The 21,517-nt window shown below is 37.3% G+C and overlaps 2 pseudogenes; both read left to right on the top strand.

Moving 5' to 3' along the window:
* The first annotated feature begins 9,160 nt into the window (after positions 1-9,160).
* Positions 9,161-10,053, top strand: LOC101404262 (olfactory receptor 7E178-like; annotated as a pseudogene).
* Positions 10,054-19,914: 9,861 nt separating this feature from the next.
* Positions 19,915-20,891, top strand: LOC106803911 (olfactory receptor 7E24-like; annotated as a pseudogene).
* The last annotated feature ends 626 nt before the right edge of the window (positions 20,892-21,517 follow it).

Raw genomic sequence — 21,517 nt, 5'->3', positions numbered from 1 at the left:
CTCTTCACACTCCTAATCCTCTTTATCCTGCAGAGTTGAGCCTAAAATAGTGACTGACACGTACTAAATATTCAGTAAAAATAGGTTTGTTAAATTGAATAAACAAGGGTGGTTCTGAAGGGGCTGCCAATACCATTGTCTCTGGAACACAGTTGATTGGCCAAAGATGGGAAGAGGACATGATTGTGTCAATTAAAATCCTTTTCTGAGATTTTTTTTACACATGAGGAGATAAAATAAATCCAGTTCCTCTTTAGTAATGAAGCTATGAGGTGTGAGTTGCGAAAGCTGCAGTTTTCCATCTCTTTCCATGTGAGGGTATCCAGTCTGAGAAAATTAAAAGCTTATAATCTGAACAGAAATCTTCATAGTTTTTGAGCCTGTGTGTCCAGTATCCAGCTGAGCTTCTGCTCAGCTACGTTCAATTGAATCAAGAAATCCTCTTCTATCCCTTGCCACCAAAGCAGACCTGTCTGGTGCAGCCTTATCTTTGCATGAACCAGGACCATAAGATGATCATGCCCAAGGAAAACCAGCAAGCAGTGCTGTAACAGACCCTCCACCTTCTCAGCTCAAGGCCATATCCAGCAGTTGTCAGCAAATTCTAACTCACACACATCTCTTGTGGTAGGTTGAGTAATAGCCTTCCAAAGATGTTTGAACCTGTGAATATATTACCTTAGATGACAAAAGGCACCTGCAGATGCAATTAAGTCAAGGATCTTGAGATGGAGAGATTATCCTGAATCTGGATGGGCTCAATGTTATCACAAGCATCCTTATAGGAGGAAGGCAGTAGGGTTAGAGAGAGATTCGAAGAGCTATACTGTTGACTTCGAATATGGAGGAAGGGGCCACAAGCCAATGAATGCAGGAGGTCTCTAGAATTTGGAAAAGGCAAAGAAACAGATTATCTTCTAGAGCCTCCAGAAGGAAAGCATCTCTGCTGAAACATATTTCCTACCTCCATAATTGTAATATAATAAATTCGTGTCATTTTAAGCCACTATACTTATGATAATTTGTACAGCAGCAAAAGGAAACTAATACAGCTTTCTTCCAAAATCTACTCATCATATTGCTACTGTTTTGAGTCAGATCCCCATCATCTCTTCTCTGGGCTAATTCCAGCCTCCTAACTGTTCCTTCTGCCTCCAATTTCTCTCACTCAGGGCAATCCTAAAGTCCTCATATTATATATATGATTACAGCATGGTGCTTAATTGCTTATAAAATTCTCTGTACGTCAAATGGTCTGTCCTCCATCTATGTATCTAACTTTATTTATATTATCTCAGCCATAAGTTCCATATCTTCCTTATAGGCCTCACTCTTGAAGGTCATCACAACCTAGTCTCTAGTTAAATTTCTACTCATTATTCATTCTTCAACATTCAGGCTTATTCTCCTTTTAGAAGATTTTCCTGAATAACAAACATTGATGAAGATGTGGAAAAATTGGAAATTTCATGCTTTCCTGGTGGGAAAGTAAAATGGTGTAGCCACTTGGGAAAATGGTTTGGCAGTTTCTTAAAAGGTTGAGCATAATTTACTATATAGCCCAGTAATTTCACCCTAAGGTATCTAGCCAGGAGAAATAAAAATACATGTCAACAGTGAGACATGTGCACAAAAATTCATAGCAGCATTATTCGTAATAGCTCCAAACTGGATATATCCAAATGTCCATCAACTGGTAACTGGATAAGCAAATTGTTTTATATAATACAATAGAATAGTATTCTATGATTATAAGGAAGAAAATATTGATACATACTTTCACATGGATGAGCCTCAACATATTGGTAAATAGAAGAAGCCAAATACAAAAGACCATATGTTGTATGATTCTATTTATATTAAATATCTAGAAAAGGCATTTTTATAGAGTAGAAAGTAATAGGTGGTTTCCTAGGGCTGTGGTGGGAATGGGAATTAACTGTGACTGGACACGAGGGTATTTTTTGAGGTGATAGACATAGTCTAAAACTAGATTGCAGTAATAATTGCATAACTGTATAAATATTTAAATCATTGATTTTACATTATCACGGGTGAATTTCATATATGCAAATTACACCTCAATAAAAATGTTAAAAAATAAATATCTAAAGAGTTTTTCCTGGAATTAATCAAGGTGAGCTGAAAACTTTACCTTTGTTTACCACAGGGTCTATTATACAGCAATTTTATCGTGTTAAACCCTCTGTATTGCAGTCATTTGTATCTCTCCGGCCCTGTATTCAATTTGTACACAGTAGACAATAAATTCACGTTGGATTACACTTAATGGAATCAAAGTGAATTGAAGTCACATCTAATAAGTATTTTGTCACTAACAAATTATAATTCTTGAGTAATTTTGCAGTCCTTACAATGTCCCCAATAATTACTTTCTTTTTTTTTTTCAAAGTTCCTAAATATTTTCATGATATTGTCTTGATACATTACAGTCTTTATTATCTGTGTTACTTTTGGTTCCCACAGAAGCAGACGCTTGAGCTAAGGATTCATGTACAAGCACTTTATTAGAAGGAGCAGCAAATGGTTGGGAGACAGGAGACATGGACACAGGGAAGAAAATACATCCAATAAAGCTTGAATTAAGTCAGCTACCAGAAGAAATGAACAGAGTTTTCGTCCTGTGGGGAAATTCTGGAAAATGGTACAAAATCCAAACCTCAGAATTATCCCAGCTGAAGGGTGAGGGAGATAGTATACCCCACACCTCTCCCTCAAGGGCTGTCTCTGATGGGGCGTGATTCCCTGTCGCTTCTTCCACTACATATTGGGCAAAGTAGGTTTGAGCTGGTCCTGGCCATTGGAAGTCATGCAATGGAGGTGGTGAGCAGATCCTAGGGAATGTGGGAGGAATGTTGACAGCATCTACTACTCCATCCTTCCATGCAGACTCAGTTCTATCAACACTCCTCTCAAAAACTGAGCTAATTTCTCAACACCTTCCACACTTGTGTAACTATGATTCCTGATGGCACCTCCAGATAGTCCCAGAAAAAAATTTAACCTTGTGAGAAATTAACTCTGATTCTATTGTATTCATTACTACATGTTTTAGCATCTTACGAGGTATATCTCAAAATTGCAATGATGGGAAATAAAGGTCAAATAAAAGATTGAGAAGAAGAAAGGAATGAAGGAAGGAAGGAAGCTACGCAAAGAATAAAGCAACATCTCAGAGTTATTCTAGATGGTACATGACTATGAATCATCTGAACAAACCAACTTTTAAATATATATTTCTCGTTAAAGTTGAAAATCACATCACTGTTCTTAAGAAAAGTAGGATAGCAAAGTCAGTGTCAGCTAGCCAGGGTAGAATCCTAGATATCAGTCTAGATATCAGTCTCTTTTTTTGAAAAGTGGGGTGGATCACAGAAAATATCTCAAGGATATGTTTTTAGGATGAAATAAAGTCATATGTGTGAAGAAACAAGTAAGGTCCTGATTGGTAAGCACTTTGTTTTATTGACTGTATGATTTTCATTCTATTTTTGAATAGAATGAAGGTGAAGAATATCAGTGCTTGAGAGGACAATTTTTGGGGAAATCACATCAGCACTTGACGTGATAAGTGTTTTAACTAAAGGTAGAACATAGAACTTTTGTATCTTTCATATCTGTTTATGCATATTATTTGTAAGGATTTATGTAACTGGTCCTCAACTTTGGGTCATATGGGAGTCACCTGGGGATCTTTAAAAATATTGATGACTGCTTCTCACCACAGATTGTAATTGAATTGGACTGAATTGTAGCCTTAGCATGAAGATTTAAAAATTATCCCAGTTGGTTCTCACATATAACCAACCAAGTTTGTGAACTACTGATGTACATGTGAACTACATGCTTTGTTCAAGGATGACTACTTTGTTTGGATCTTTCACTGCTCATGAGCAGATGCTGAAGTTCTTAAAGTTCTCCTTGCTCACCAGAGGGATAATATGAAAAAGTTCACCTTCATAACAAGCAATGTGATTTTTCCCAACATTTCTGATATTTCTTTACAGACATTCTCTTTCCATATCATACAACTAGTCATCTGAGCTGCTTAAAAAGATATTTTCCCTTGCTCCAAACTCACCCTTCAATACTTTACTTTATCAAAGTTTCACTCTTTCCATGCACTAATAACAGTATCTTTTTTTAAATAATAATAATTACATTTATTGAGTCCCTAGATGTGTCATACATTTTACATATACTATTCTTAACCTCACAACAACTCTGCTGATATGTATCATTATCCTCATTTTTCATATAAGGAATCCTATTCACATAAATTTAATTTCTTGAAGGAAACAGAGCCAAGAAGTGATAATGTTGATATTTGAAACCACATAAATTTGAATTCAAAGCTGCTAGGCTTTCCACTATATGATATCACATTTTTAGTAGCATTTATTCAGTTAACTTGTTTAAATTTGTGTTTAAATCATTCTTGTTTAGTTGATGACTTTTAAGAATATTGAAAACTGAAAATTTAGTTTGTATGCTATTTTAATTTATTCTTGAAAAATGCATGGGCAGCATTTTAAAGTGATACTTTGGCACCTTTACTTCTATGGCATTTCACTACAAATACCATTGTTATTTTTTTTTTCATTTATTATTTTCCTATTTATTTATTTATTTTTATTTTTTTAAATTTTTTGTTTATTGCAGTAACATTGGTTTATAAATCCTCAACAAAATACTAGCAAATCGCATAAAACAATACATCAAAAAGATTATACACCATGATCAAGTGGGATTTAGTAACAGTATCTCTAGGACTTCACTTTGAAGCTATTCTTCCCTGTCTCCTGTCTTCACAAATCTGTCTTTGGGCTCTGATCTGTGTCCACTCTATGTGTATCCATCTTTCATTTAGGGATGTCACACATAGATTCTAAGGTAGTGATCTGGGGCTCTCTGAAAACCTGCTTACTAACTAGTTTAATTACTTGGCCTTTTGCCACTAAGCTCAATCATCTACCAACTTCACTGATCAGGAACTTTGAGACTTGAGAAAGAAATGCCCTTCAGAGGACAAAGCCCTACCAGCTAGTGAGAAAAGATACTTCCTATTAAAAATGACTATTCGTGTTTTGATTCCTTGTTTTTTTTTTTTTTGGGTGTTGATGAAGTTGGGTTTATTTATTTATTTATTTATTTTTTTAATTTTTTGTTTATTGCAGTAACATTGGTTTATAACATTGTAAAAGTTTCAGGTGTACATCATTGTACTTCTATTTCTGCATAGATTACATCAGGTTCACCACCAAAATACTAATTACAACCCATCACCACACACATGTACCGAATTATCCCTTTCACCCTCCTCCCTCCCCCCTTCCCCTCTGGTAACCACCAATCCAATCTCTGTCCCTATGTGTTTGTTTATTGTTGTTATTATCTACTACTTAATGAAGGAAATCATACGGTATTTGACCTTCTCCCTCTGACTTATTTCACTTTGCATTATACCCTCAATGTCCATCCATGTTGTCACAAATGGCTGGATTTCATCGTTTCTTATGGCTGAGTAGTATTCCATTGTGTATATATACCACAGCTTCTTTATCCATTCGTCCCTTGATGGGCACTTAGGTTGCTTCCAAGTCTTGGCTATTGTGAATAACGCTGCAATGAACACAGGGGTGCATGTACCTTTGCAAATCGGTGTTTTCAAGTTCTTTGGATAAATACCCAACAGTGGAATAGCTGGATCATATGGTAGTTCTATCCTTGATCTTTTGAGGAATCTCCATACTGTTTTCCATAGTGGCTGGACCAGTTTGCACTCCCACCAGCAGTGTATGATTCCTTGTTTTTAATGAACTAAAATGAGACAGTTTGGGTCTGATCTACTCTGGAACAATGAATAGTCTGTGTCTCCATTTCTGAAAACGTAAGTAAAGGACAAAGGCCTCGGAATTTGCCAACCAATTTGTGGTGGATAATTTTATGTATCAACTTGGCTGGGCCATGGTGCCCAGATATTTGGTCAAGCATTATTCCGGATGTTCTGTGAAAGTGTTTTTTGGCTGAGATTAACATTTAGATCAGTGGCCTCTGAGTAAAGTAGATGAATCTCTATAATGTGGATGGGCCTTATAAATTCAGATGAAACTCTCAAAAAACAAAGACTGACCTACTGGAGGAAAAAGAAATCCAGCCAGCAGACTGCCTGGGGACTAGGACTGCAACTCTTCCCTGAATCTTCACCCTGCTGGCCTCCCCTGCACAATTTGGACTTACCAAGCCTCCACAATCACATAAGCCAATTCCTTAAAATAAATCTCTCTATATATATAAGTATATACATATCTTGTTGGTTCTTTTTACCTGGAAAACCTTGACTAATACAGTAATTTGGCCTTTTGATATTTCATTTTATATTTTCCCCAGAAGTTGTGCTTGCTTTTTCCTTTTTAAACGTCAACATTTAGAATGAGTGCTGCTAATTGATTAATACTGTGCATGAGGGGAGAGCCTGGATGGAAATATGCATAAAAGGGCCACTGTAACTATCTAGCAGTGGTGCTACTATCCCTAATGTGAGAGAGACATCACAAAAGGTATTGAAAGTATAGGAATTGAAGATAAAACTCCACATAGATCTCGGCAAAAATTTGAGAACTGTGGCAACTCAGTGCACTTCAGATTCTTCATCAGTAAAAAGGCACCTATGGAATGGGATGAAATATTTACAAACCATATGTCTGATAATTGGTTAATTTCCAAAAAATATAAGAAACTCCTACAACTCAATAGTAAAAAAAACTAATAACCTGCTTAAAAAATAGGCTAAGGACTTAGATAGACATTTCTCCAAAGAAGACATACAAATGGCTAACAGGTATATGAAAAGGTGCTCAACATCACTATTCATCAGGGAAATGCAAATCAAAACCACACTGAGATACCACATCACCCCTATCCGGAAGGCTATTATAAAAGAAGAAACAAAAAGAATAAGTGTTGGCAAGGATGTGGAGAAATTGGAACCCTTGCACACTGTTGATGCAAATAGAAAATGTGGTAGCCACTATGGAAAGCAGTATGGAGGTTCCTTAGAAAATTAAAAATGAATTATTTCATTATCCAACAATTACATTTCTTGGTATTTACCTCCCCAAAAATGAAATCAAGATCTTAAAGACATAGTAGCACTCCTATGTTCATTGCAGCACTATTCACAATAGCCAAAATCTGGGAAAAACCTAAATGTCCATTGAAAGATGAATGGATAAAAAAACTGTGATGTATATATACATATATATACATATGTATGCATTATATAAATATAATAGAATACTCTTCTCCCTGAAAAAAGAAGGAAATCCTGCCATTTGCAACAATGTGGATGAACCTTAAGGGTATTATGCTAAGAGAAATAAACTAATCACAGAAAGACAAATAATACATGATTCCACTTGCATGGTGTGCCTAAAATAGTTAAATTCATAGACTCAGAGGGTGGAATGGTGGCTGCCAGGGGCTGGCAGGAGGGGGAAATGGGGAGTTACTAATTAAAAGGCATAAAGTTTCAGTCCCGCAAGATGAACAAGGTCTAGAGATCTGCTGTACAACATTTCCTTATAGTCAAAAATAATATATGGACACCTCAGAAACTGTTAAGAGGGTAGATCTCATATTAAGTGTTCTTTCTATAACAATAAAAAAAATGTTGTCCTGAGAGACACAACATTAACTGAGAAAATGGAAATACTATCAGATTCTTGATATAAAAAACATAATCCTCCCTAAATTCCTTGGTCATTTGAATGTATTTGATGATAAAGCCACATGTTGATGTATGTTAATTTGAAAAGGAAGTCTGAATTTCTTATTAAGATGTATGAAACTTGAAAGCCAGAAGGAGGACTACAGGAGAGATTCCTCCTGAGAAGTAGACGTCCTCAGGTCCTACAAAGGATGTTTACTTTTCTTATGAGCTGTTCCATTACTCTCAACAAATCCTCAGAGATTGGGATAATATGGATGAATTTGACTAATTATGAGCTCTTTGCATTGAGCACTCAAGTCCATATAGCTGTAAATAATCAGCCCGTGCCCTGCAAATTTTCCATTTGCCGGTCCTAGTACGGTTGGACCTGTATGTGTGTCTTCTCTTCCCAAAGTGATTGTATGCGTCCAGGGGTCCATGCCTGACTCTGTCTTCCTGCCAGTCCTGAGAACTGAGCCTGAGCCTTCATTGATCACCAGGCATGGGTAGGACGATGGATCTTCACTCCTTTGTCACTCCCCAGCATAGAGGCAGCACAGTCCAGTGAGTGCCCTTGGAGATACTGGATGCAGGAGAGACTGTGGGAGCATTATTTTTTTTATCATCAGGATAGGTAGGACAGTTGTAGTAGCCAGATGGAAGGGCACAAATATGCAGTTTCATCTCAGAGGCCTATGAAGTTAATGTCTTGGTTCTGGTAGAGTTCCGAGAACTCTCACTCAGAGTTCTGCTTTCCTCCCACATTGGTTCCAGCTCCCATAGGCATCTCTCTCACTGGAGCAGGAAATGAGTTTCTCTAAACTGTCCCCTAAATACTCCAAAATGATCATGAAGGTGATGATGAAGATGAGTAGGGAATGATGCCAGATGACCATGTACATGATATAATGAACATTAATTAAATATTCCCACATGCTGGGATCTGAACTAAGTGCTCCATGTAGCTTGTTTCTTTTCATCTGCATAGTCACCCCTAAGATATATGTGCACACCTTGTTGTTCTTTTACAGACGAGGAAAGTCTTATAGGCTTTTTGTGTAACTTGATCTGGGATAGAATTGGATGAAGCCAGATTTGAATCACACAGTCTGACTCCAGACGCAGGGCCCCTGGCTAGAATTCTCCCCCTGCCAATCCAACCAGCCATATCCCTTCTTTGGTCATGCCATGCAGACACCCTCTGCACACTCTGCTCCTCTCCTTGGTTGTTACTGGTAGACCACAGTGGAGAGCAGTGGGTGGCACTTGTATCAAATATAGGAAAGATGGCTGAGATGACAGGCAGGGATCACAGAAAGAGCCGGCTCATGACAATTTAGAGCAGATCTCTCTCTTGCCCCTGTATTTTGCCTCAGCTGTCCACTTCATCATCCATTCTTGTAATTTAGCCCTTCTCCATTCCTGTCCATGTACTTGGTCACCATGTTGGAGAACCTTCTCATCATCCTGGCGGTCAGCTCTGTCTCCCACCTCCACACCCCCATGTACTACTTCCTCTCCAACCTGTCCTTGGCTGACATTGGTTTCACCTCCACCATCATCCCGAAGATGATTGTGGACATCCGAACTCACAGCGGAGTCGTCTTCTATGTGGGATGCTTGACTCAGATGTCTTTTTTTTTTTTTTTTTTACTATTTCTGGATATTTGGACAGTCTGCTCCTGACTGTGATGGCCTATGACTGGTTTGTGGTCATCTGTTACCCCCTACAGTACTCATGCAACATGAACCCATGCCTCTGTGGCTTGTTGGTTTTGGTGTCATTTTTCATCAGCTTTTTGGTCTCCCAGATACACAATTTGTTTGTGTTACAACTTACCTACTTCAAAGATGTGGCAATTTCGAATTTATTCTGTGACCTTCAACTCCTCAACTTTGCCTGTTCTGGCACCTCCACCAATAACATAGTCACATATTTTATTGGTGCCATCTCTGGTTTTCTCCATATCTCAGGGATCCTTTTATCTTACTATAAAATTATTTCCTCCATTTTTAGAGTCCCTTCATCAGGTGGAAAGTATAAAGCCCTCTCCACCCGTGGCTCATGCCTGTCGATTGTCTGCTTATTTTATGGAACAGGTCTTGGGGAGGTACTTCAGTTCTGCTGTCTCACTTTTTCCTAGGAAGGATGTGGTGGCCTCGGTGGTGCACACTGTGGTCACCCCCATGCTGAACCCCTTCATCTGTAGTCTGACAAATAGAGACATCAAGAGAGCCATGTGGAGGCTCCTCAGCAAAACAATCTAATATCAGTACCTGTGTCATCCACTTGGATTGTAGGTTGGAAAATGCAGAAAAACTAACCATCTAGACCTGCAAATCCCACCTCTCTCATCACATCGTTTTGTAGTTCTCACGACCTCCACGTCTCTCCTTTGGTAATATCTAAATGTTGCTTTTTTTGGTATGTCTTTAGTGGGACTGGGGGTATATTATGGGATCCTTTGTATATCATAATTACTACATGACTGAATCCTGTTTATATAGTTTATCATTGATGACCCAGGCATCCCAGAAAGATGAACAACTCTCTTTTTGTATATTTAAAAGTTACATCTTTCCCATAGCTCTTATGTGTTTTCCATACAAATTTCTCATTTATCAAATATGTTTATACAGGTTATGTGTGAGGATGCATGGTCACTGGTTTTCAACCTTGGCTTTTATTGGAATCATCTGGGAAGCTTAAAAATACTGATAACTGGGTCTCACCACCAGAGATTCTGATTTAATTGAACTGCAGTGTGGCTTGAGCCTGAGGATTTTTAAAAGGCCTCAGATGGTTCTAGTGTGCAACCAACAATGAGAACTACTGATCTAAGTCAGATCTTTCATTCTAAGATGACCAGTATTTCTTGAAAGCTAATAGCTCATGGGCAAATGCCAATGATCCTAGAGAGATCAGAGCTCCAAAAGGGAAGATACAAAAAATCTACTGTAGCAATAAGCAATGTGTTTTCCCCATTATTCCTGATAATGTTTCTTCAAATATCTTCTCTCTCTACACCATGCAGCTGGGCATATGTGCTGGTTATGAAACTATTGTCCCTCTGCTCCAAATTCACACTTCTATGCTTTGTGGTGCTGAGGTGGGGCTCTTGAAATCACTGCTGTTGTTTTCCATGTTGTGTTCAGTTTACATACTTTCAATAGTGGTCAGTAAGAGTCATTATGCCCTAAAAGCTCAACTTTTCCCTTTACACCCCTAAAGCCCTTTGGCGTGTAGCTTCTTCCTTCACTTATGGTTGCAATATTACCACTCTGTTCTTTTTTGCCTTTCAGACCTTCAATAACTATTTAACTAATTCCCTATATTAAATTCTCTTCATTAAAATGACTAATTGGTTTCTCTTTTCTTGACTGAACTCTGACTGATATTGTAACATGGCATATAAAAGTATGTTTTGAGGGGCTGGCCCCATGGCTTAGCAGTTAATTGCGTGCACTCCACTACTGGTGGCCCAGGTTTGGATCCTGGGCGTGCACCGACTCACCACTTGTCCAGCCATGCTGAGGCGGTGTCCCACATACAGCAATTAAGAAGGATGTGCAAGTATGACATACAACTATCTACTGGGGCTTTGGGAAGAAAAAGGGGGAAAAAAGGAGGATTGGCATCAGATGTTAGCTCAGGGCTAGTCTTCCTCAGCAAAAAGAGGAGGATTGGCATGGATGTTAGCTTAGGGCTGATCTTCCTCTCACACACACACAAAAATACATTTTGAGGTGTCTGCAATTGGAAGATTGAAAAATGTGCTCAAGTGAGAAAGCTCAAGTAAATGCTATGGCTTGGTCATGGGTATACAACTGTAAAAGAGTTGGTGATATCATATTTCCAGTTGCTATGTGGCTATAACGGTGCTTGAGGGTCATTAAGTCACCCAAGTCATTACAATAAATTTATCTTCTTTTACATTATTCTGCATTACTCTAAGATTACAAAGGACCATGTTGTCAGCAAACGGAGCTCTTTCCAGTAACAGCCTGGTTAGGACTTCACTTTATTATCATGTCTTCTGTCATGATAACTCGGTCTCTGGGATCCTTTTGAGTTCTACAAGATTGGTGTCCCTCTCTCCTTAGAGAAGTCACACATCATTTTTGGAGTGGTAATCTTGACTCTCTGAAAAGCTGTCCATTACTAACTTAATTTACTTGACCTTTAAGGAAAATCACCTACCAATTCATTGATGAGAAACTTTGATATTAGAGAAAGGAATGCACTTGACAGAGAATAAATTCAATTCATGCCAGTTAGTGGGAAAAGATGAAAATTTCTAAAAAATTTCACCCAATAAAAATTTCTAAAATATTATATTTGCATATCAATGTATGCAAACCTAAGTAATAACCAAAGAACCTTGGAAAGTGCTCAAGTAATGTTGCTTTTTTTGAGTGTAGTTTAATTTCCAGTTTCTGTTCTGTTAAATTTACTACTTCCTGTTTCATATTACATCAACTTAAAATTCACAAAGACAAATGAATATAGGAAATTATAAATCTGAAAATGTTATAATATGAAGTACACACCTGAGTACTAACGCTAGATTTTCTACAACATGCACTCAATGCCTTTCCATAATGTTCACAATTGGTAAAATGGGAGTAAATACACTTGCTTCACAAGATTTGGTTGAATTTAAATGATGAAACAATGTGAAAATTAGTTTTAAAATGTTCCCAAATGACTAGAAAATGAGATGTTGGACTTACATTTCAACTTGTTCTACAGGGCAGCCTTTCTATCCAAACCATTTTGTGTTCTCTTTTCTGGCTATTATATCATTCCATTAGTACTTCTGGAGCAGTGGAGAACAGGACAACAGACATTATTCTGGAGGTAGGTGCACCTTGTTTGCAAACAAAAATAGAGCATTGAGGTTTTTTTTGTTTAGTGTTTCAGGTATTTTTCCCTGCATTATTGAGACACAATTTACGTATAAAATTTTGTAAGTTTAATGTGTACAATATGATATTTTGATATACATATATGTTGCAAAATGTTTGCCAAAAAGACATTAGTTAACACATCCTTTACCTCACATAACTACCATTTTGTTACTCCTGATGTTTTGGTGAGAACATTAACTCTACTTTCAAAGCAACTTTCAAGGACACAACACAGTATTGTTAACCATAGTCACCATGATGTACATTAGATCCCTGGAACTTATTCATCTTATAACTGAAAGTTTGTACCCTTTGATCAACATCGCCCAATTTCCACCACCCTCAGCCCTTGGCAATCACCAATCTACTCTCTGTTTCTATGAGTTCAATGTTTTTAGATTCTACATATAAGCAAGATTATACAGTATTTGACTTTCTCTATCTGACTTATTTCACTGTGCATAATCCTCTCAAGGTCCACCCATGTCATAGCAAATGGCACGATTTCCTCCTTTCTCATGGCTGAGTAATATTCCAGTGTGTGTGTGTTGTGTGCATGCATGTGTGTGTGTGTGTGTGTATACATACCCTGAGTCTTGAAGTGCTTGGAGCACAAACTCCTTATAGAGGATGAAGCCTGTATGGTGGACAGTATCTGAGATGCTCCCAATGATTGTCCACTCCTAGTTTTCATGTCGTCATATATTTCCCTCCCATTGAGTGTGAAATGGACACAGAGACTCACTTCCAATAATGAGAATGTGGAAAAAATTTGGGGAAGTCACTTCTGGGAATAGAGTGAAAACAATCTGGCTTTCTTTTTGCTACTTCTCTTGCTCTCTCGATTTTTCTGGTTGATGGGTGCCAAAGGGCATGTAGTGAGCAGCCCCGTCAATAGGTCCATGAGTCAAGGAACTGACGGAATTCTCTCATTCAAATTAACAACAAGAAAACTCCTGTAAATCTCCAACAAACGACATGACAACCCAAGCAAGAGCTAAGGAAATGAAAATAAAAACTTATCCTTAGAGACAAATGTTAATTGAGAAAATGGAAATAGTATCACATTCTTGGTATGGAAGACTTAATTCTGCATAGATTTCATGATTAGTACAACGGATTTACAGAAATCAAAATCACCCATTGAGTTGTTAAATTGAAAGGAAGTCTGAATTTTATTTTAAGATCCTGCAACTTGGAAGTAAGAAGCAAGGAGTACGAGTGCAATTCCTCTTGAGGGGAGGAAGGACCCAGATCATTCCAAGGCCATTCACTTGTCTCCTTTTCTTCTTCATTGATATTAGCAGGTCCTTAGAGATTGGGATGACATGGCCTAATTGGCTAATTATGAGCTTTGTGCATTGAGCCCCCTAGGTCATATAATTGTAAATAATTGACCGGTTCCTCCTGCCCTTTACTTTGCCAGTTCTAGTATCATGCCTCTGGGACTGTGTCTCATTCCTTCATGGGCATCTGCATCAGAAGGTCACAGCCTGAGTTGGTCTTCCTGCCAGTCCTAAGGAGGGACCCTGAGCCTTCATCATACACCAGGTAGGAGAGCGGCAGTGAATCCATACTCCTTGGTCATGCTCCAGCAGAGATGCAGCCCAGCCCAGTAAGTGCTGTGGGAAACAGCGATTGGAGAAGGGACTGTTGGGATCATTAATTCCTCCCCAATAAGACAAACATGGCAGTTGTGATAGATCAATGGGAGGGCACCCATATACAAAATTTCAAATCAGAGACCTAAGAAGTTTACGTTCTTGGTTCTGGTGGGGGTGTGAGAACTCTAATTCAGAGTTCTGCTTCCACCCTCCCTGCTTCTGGCTCTGGTTGGCGTCTCCTCCGCCACAGCAGCACATGAGTCTCTCTAAACTTTCCCCTAAGCACTTCAAAATGATCATGAAGGTGGTGATGGGGATGAAGAGAAGGAGAATGACATTAACCAAAACATCATGTTTATTGAGGGCTTCCTAAGTGCCAGGCTCTGGGGTATGTGTTTTACATATCTTGTTGGATTTCATCTGCATAATATCTCCCAAATTATAAAGGCAAACGTTATTATTATTTCATGTAAGGGGAAAGGAGCACAGCATTTTCTGTAACTTGTACCAGATCATGAGTTAGCAAGAGTTGAAGGAATCTGGGCGGTTTGACTCCAGACTCAGGGTATCTGGTAAGTCTTCTCCTCTGTCAAACCAAACAGTCATTTCACTTTCCTGTCACTCCTGGCAGAGATCCCCTGCTCACTATGCTCTTCCCTTTACGGGTTTCTCGTAGACCACAGTGGAGAGCAGTAGGTAGCATTTGCTGCATCAACTACAGGAAGAGCTGCTGAGATCACAGACAATGATCGTAGAGAGTCAGCTCACAATAATTCCAGAGAGATCTCTTTCTCTTGCCCCTGCTCCTAGATTCCACTTCAACTGTCCACTTCCTCCTCCATTCTTATCATCAGTCTACTCAATCACAGAAGGAGACATGAAGTCAGAGTCTTGGGGTTTGATCCTACTTAGGAAACTGTAAACAACTAAAAAATGTATCTCAGATGTACCTGTGATTAAGACCCCTGTACCTCTGCTTAAAACTCTCAGAAATTCTGGAAACAATGAAGTTGAGTGCATGAGACTCAGAGACTGACAATTTAATTTTGAATCTTGTCTACTCCACTTATTATTAGAGTGTTATGGGGCAAGTTTTTAGTATCTCTGGGACTTAAGATTGTCATCTGAGTTGGTTCCTAGTTGATATAACTCCACCAAATAAGGATTAAACAAATAATGGATGCCGTCTCTGCAGTAAATGTGATGAATGCATACAGCAAGGGCAAAATAAATTTTAGGTATTTTTATTAATAATAATGATAAGGCTAACTCTCACGTCATCTGACTTTAAATATCTGGTGACCTGAAGTTATGGTTTTTCTACATCCCTGACTGGACATTTTATTTTTGTTTACACAAATACATCCTTAGTGTTTGGAGAGAAATGACTGAATCTCATTTATTTCTGCTTCCTCAGAGACTATTCCTTTTTGGCACAGAGGAGGAATCAAAAACAAACAAAAAAAACTCACTTAAATATTGAAAAGACCCTTCCATTGTTCATATAAACAAAGTGAGGGAAATATGGCTTCCACAGATTTGACCTTTCATGCCCTTTCAGGAATGTCCCACAGGACTAGAGACAAGATAAAATAGTGCTTGTTTGTGTCTAAGTCATGGACTTTCTATGGTACCTATTTTTTCCATTTAATAGCATCCACAGCATTCAATTATTGAAAAACCATTGCAGAGATTTTCATAACTATGAAAAAAAAAGAGGCAGAAATGAAGGATGCACTAAATTTTATTGCAGAGGCTGAGACACATTTTAGGATTTCATGTCATTCCTTGCTCCAGTGTGCTGAGACAGGAAAGGCTTTGACATCTCTGCCATATAATCCATAAAATATCATTAAATTTTGGGGATTTGTATTTCATTACTAAACACACTATTCCAATAATGATTGAAATTTTTTATTAAAAAAATTGACCAAATATTTATTCAGTTCCAGACTTCCCTTAGGTGCCACACATGTTCCAGAGATGGGTGTTAGACTCTCCACTTCCAAGAAGGAACAGAAGCACAGAGAAGTTGAGAGATTTACACACATTATACATATAGGGTGTGAAAGATACAAGACTCAAACATTGATCTCCTTATCCCTGCACCAGTTCTCTGTCACCTTCACTGTATCTATTTTGGTCCCAGATGAGCAAATGGAGGTAGAAGGACTGACTCATCCTCTTTTGGTTCAGTAAGTCCAGCTGTCAATTATGGGAATGAGCCAGGGGTTTATAGCGGTAATAATGGCATTAACATGGTAGATTATAGGGTTTTCTATGAAAAATCATTCATTTTACAGTCAGTTTTGAAATCTAAGATTTAAAATATTTTCTGTACAAGACAAAAATTTTCTGTGGATCCATCATGGATTGATTATCACAAGATAGACTTCAAGGATATTTTCAAATGTATACCTCAATTATAAGAGTAGGTAGTTGGTAGAAAATGCTTTTTGCATTAGGACAAGAAATATTGACAATTATTAAAATTGGACATGCACCGATTGTTAGAAGTTGAACAACTAATCCCCTCTCACTTATTATATACAAACTCTCACTTGTGTGATATGGAGAAAGGGGTAAGAATTTTCATAGGATTGTTGTAGGAAAAAACTGATATAAATAATAATATAATATAAATATAAAATATATAACAAAATATTATTTAATATATAAATAAAATATATTAAATTATAAATGTTATTAGATTATAAACATACATTTTAAATTTGTTCAATTTATATTAAAATATATAAATATAATCTTATAAACTGAATAAAATGATGTCTTCCCTCACATAATAGTGTGTATCACTAAAATGTTTGAAGTAGTTGTATGTACTTCCCAAAGAGACTTAAACTCCATGTTATGGTAAACAAGTACATTTCAGAGGCAACATGTGTAGTACACTGTTTAGGTAAGCTTTGAAGAAAACTGTGTGGGGATACATAAATCAATATTGACATTATGGAAACCTTGACAAGAAAATATACCCATCAAGTTCATGACAATAGTTGCCTTTGGGGACCGGGTATACAGAGGAATGAGATGAAGCTGAGATACTAAGAAAAGTCAAATTTCATCAGTAATGGCTCAAATCTCTATAAAATATGAGATCTAAACCAAATATTATTAAATGTTTATATTTTTAATACAGGTGGTGGGTATTGATGACAGCAATAATAGATAATATTAACGGAGTATATTCTAAGTGTTGGGCAATATTCTAAGGCAGTGTTTGTCGACCCCAGCTGCACATTAAGATGACCAAGAACCTCACATGTAGAAATCCTGAATAAATGGGTTCTAGGTGAGGCCAGAGTATCTGTATATTTTAAAATAACCACAGATAAATATATCAATCTACTGGAAATGAGAACTACTGGTCTAAACAACTTAAACACTTTTTAAAAACTTTCTTACAATATTGCTATAAGGTAGGTTCAATTATTATCCCAATTTTATAGATGAGGAAACTGCCCGGAAGCATTTGTATTTTTCTGTTTGGCATTTTTTCACAATTAAATAGTAGTGAATTTGCCAAAATAATAAACCTGAATACCTTCAGGTAGCTGAAGGAAGAGAATTGCAATCCCTATATCAGGAAGGATTAACATGAAAATTTGTTAATTAGATATAATAAGAAGGCTGGGTCTTAAACCTGACCTTGGGACTTCCCTTGGTGCTAAACTCCTCAGCTATAAATAAGAGGGTTTATGATCAGAAACACAAGGCCAACAAGTATCTGAAAACGTACTCAACAACAATAGTCATCAGGGATATGCAAATCAAAATCACAATGAGATATCACCTCACACCTGTTAGAATGTCTACCATCCAAAAAAACAAGAGAAAACAAGTGTTGGTGAGGATGCAGAGAAAAGAGAATCCTGGTACACTGTTGGTGGGAATGAATATTGGTACAGCCATTATGGAAAACAGTATGGAGGTTCCTCAAAAAATTAAAAGCTACTACTAATTAAAATGGATCTACCATATGATCCAGCAATCCCACCTCTGGGTATATATCTGAAGGAAACAAAATGAGTATCTCAAAGAGACAGCTGACTCCCATATTCGTTACAGTATTATTCACAACACCCAAGATATGGAAACAACCCAAGTGTCTAGTCAACACATGAATGGATAAAGAAAATGTGATATATACACATATATATACATATATACATATATATATGTATATATATATATAAATTACACACACCCTGGAATATTATTTAGCCATAAAAAGAAGGAAATCCTGCCTGTGACAGGCATGGGTGGCAACGTGGTTTGGACCTGGAGGACATTATGCTAATTGAAATATAGCAGTCATAGAAAGAGAAATACTGTATGATCTCACTTATATGTGGAATCTAAGAAAATCAAACTCATAGAACCAAGGAGTAGAACTATGGGGGTGGGGAAAATGGGGAGATGTTGGTCAAAGGGTACAAAGTCTAAGTTCTGAGATGAATAAGTTCTGGGGATTTAACATACAGCATGTTGACTATACTTAATTATATTGTATTGAATACTTGAAATCTGCTAAAAGAGTAGATCTTAAGTGTTCTCACCACACACACACAAAAATGGTAAGTATGTGAGGTAATGGATATGTTAATTAGCTTGGTTGTGGTAATCATTTAGTATGTATGTTAAATCATCACATTATACACCTTAAAAAAATCCTCATGTTGTATATCTAAATATATAGAACTTTTATTTGTCAATCATACCTCAATAAAGCTGGGGAGAAAAAAAAACAATAAACCAGTATTATTAGGCCACTACAGAATAGAGTCCAAAAAAAAATCAAAGAGTAGTTTCACATACAAGACCTTTTAACTGAGATTGTATGGACTTGGTACAAATAAACTAGTATAAAATAAAAAATTTCAAGAATGTTTCTCAAATTTCATTATTGTTTAATCATTGATAGATGCCCTGTACACTAATGCCATATTTGTAGTCATCAATGCTGTATGATTAAGTGACTTAACGAAACCATATTTACCAAAATTTGAAGTCCACCAAAGCCAAAGACAGGAATTATATACCAAATGACCTTCAAAATACAACCTTCATATTTGAGTAATCACTTATTTCCATGAAGGAGGGAAGACAGAAAACTAAGAATTATAAGACTTGCGAAGATAACTATCACATAAAAATGTTTTCTGATTATGAACATTCAGCTTTAATTTAGAATCCAGACTACACAGTCCTGCCATTTATAGAGTGTTTCTATAAATATTCTAAATAAAGGGAATATCTAGCATTGTATTTGAATTAAAAAAGGTATATTTAACTACTTAATTTCTTCAAATTCAAATGATTTTTTTTATTAAAGGAAGAAGAGTCTTTGTTATTCTACATTTTTTTTCTTAAAGAAGTAGGCTTTATTTTACTGAGATCACGGATTTGTTATCTCTAATGTTGTTGCTCCTCTGGCACTCTTCAGTCAAGTGTCTTTAAAGTAAGTGTGTATAGAAAGTGGTGAATAACACAGAAACCAGTGAGAAAACAATTCTATCAAGATAAGATTTGCTGTACAGAGAAATATTGTTGAAGGTACTGGGGTGTATAGCCTCAAAAGTGAATTACTTGAATCCAAAATATACACAAAGTACTCGATGTCCATTTACTTGTTTCCTTTTTTCTAACCCTCTTTTCTTTTTCTAAAGGTGTCCAAGCTACACAGAACCGCAGAATCAAACAAGTGTTTCTGAATTCTTCCTCATGAGAATCTCAGATGATCCAGAACTGTAGCCTGTGCTCTTTGGGCTGTTCCTGTCCATGTACCTGGTCACCATGTTGGGGAACCTGCTCATCATCCTGGCCATCAGCTCTGACTCCCACCTCCACACTCCCATGTACTTCTTCCTCTCCAACATGTCCTTGGTTGACATCAGTTTCATCTCCATCACCATCTCCAAGATAATTGTGGACATCCAAACTCACAGCAGAGTCATCTCCTATGTAGGCTGCCTGACTCAGATGTCTTTTTTTATCCTTTTTGCATGTATGGATAATATGCTTCTGACTGCTATGGCATATGCTATGGCATATGATTAGTTTGTGGCCATATGTCACCCTCTGCTCTACGTGGTCATCATGAACCCATGCCTCTGTGGCTTCCTAGTTTTGGCATCTTTTTCAATGAGCCTTTTGGACTCCCAGCTGCACAATTTGATTGTGTTACAACTTGCCTGCTTCAAGGATGTAGAAATTTCTAATTTCTTCTGTGACCCTTCTCAACTCCTCAACCTTGCCTGTTCTGACACTTTCTCCAATAACATAGTCATGTATTTTTTTGGTGCCATTTTTGGTTTTCTCCCTTTCTCAGGGATCTTTTTCTCTTACTATAAAATTATTTCCTATAATCTTAAAGTTCCATCAATAAGTGGGAAATATAAAGCCGTCTCCACCTGTGGCTCTCACCTGTCCATTGTTGACTTATTTTATGGAACAGGTCTTGGAGTTTACTTTGGATCAGCATTGTCACCTCCCCCTGGAAGGATGTGGTGGCCTCAGTCATGTACACCATGGTCACACCCATGCTGAACCTCTTCGTTTACAGCCTGAGGAACAGGGACATCAAGAGTGCCCTGTGGAGACTCTACTGCAGACAAGTCTAACCCCAGAGTGTGTGCAATCTTTTCTGGAGTGTGAGTTGGAAAAGTCAGCAAAACCTAACATGTAGACCAGTGAATACTGCTTTCTTAGTCACATTATTTTTTCAGTCTCATGGTTTTCATTTTTCTTCCTGTTTCATATATGAAAGTTGCTTCTTTTGATTGGTCTTTAATTGAATTGGGGAGTATTTTGGGATCCTTTACACATCATAATGGATGCATGAGATGTTCTTCTCAATGATACCAGGGTCATTGAGAAGAATTGAGAATACCATTTCACGCTGGTATTCAGGTGAAATGCACGACTCTCTTGTCATATATTTAAATTTTGCATCATTTTCCACGGTTCTTGTGTATTTTCCATACAAATTTTGCATCTGTCAATTCTATTTATTCAGGTAATATCTGAGGATACAGTTCATTGGACCTCAATTGTGGATTTTATTGGAATCTCCTGGGGAGTCTTAATAAATACTGATGACTAGGTTTCATCACCAGAGATTCTGATTTTGTTGGACTGGTATGTGTCTAGGTATGAAGATTTTCAAAAGCATCCAAGACGGTTCAGTTGTGAGTTTCTAAGGAAATTAAGCTCAAAGTGGTAAGTTATGATAGAGCTTATTGTAGCT

This window comes from Ceratotherium simum, chromosome 39 (assembly GCF_057802395.1).
Source record: "Ceratotherium simum simum isolate JZ-2026a chromosome 39, ASM5780239v1, whole genome shotgun sequence".
Classification (NCBI taxonomy): Eukaryota; Metazoa; Chordata; class Mammalia; order Perissodactyla; family Rhinocerotidae; genus Ceratotherium; species Ceratotherium simum.
Note: the sequence above shows the minus strand (reverse complement) of the source record. Positions and strands in the feature narration are given on the sequence as shown.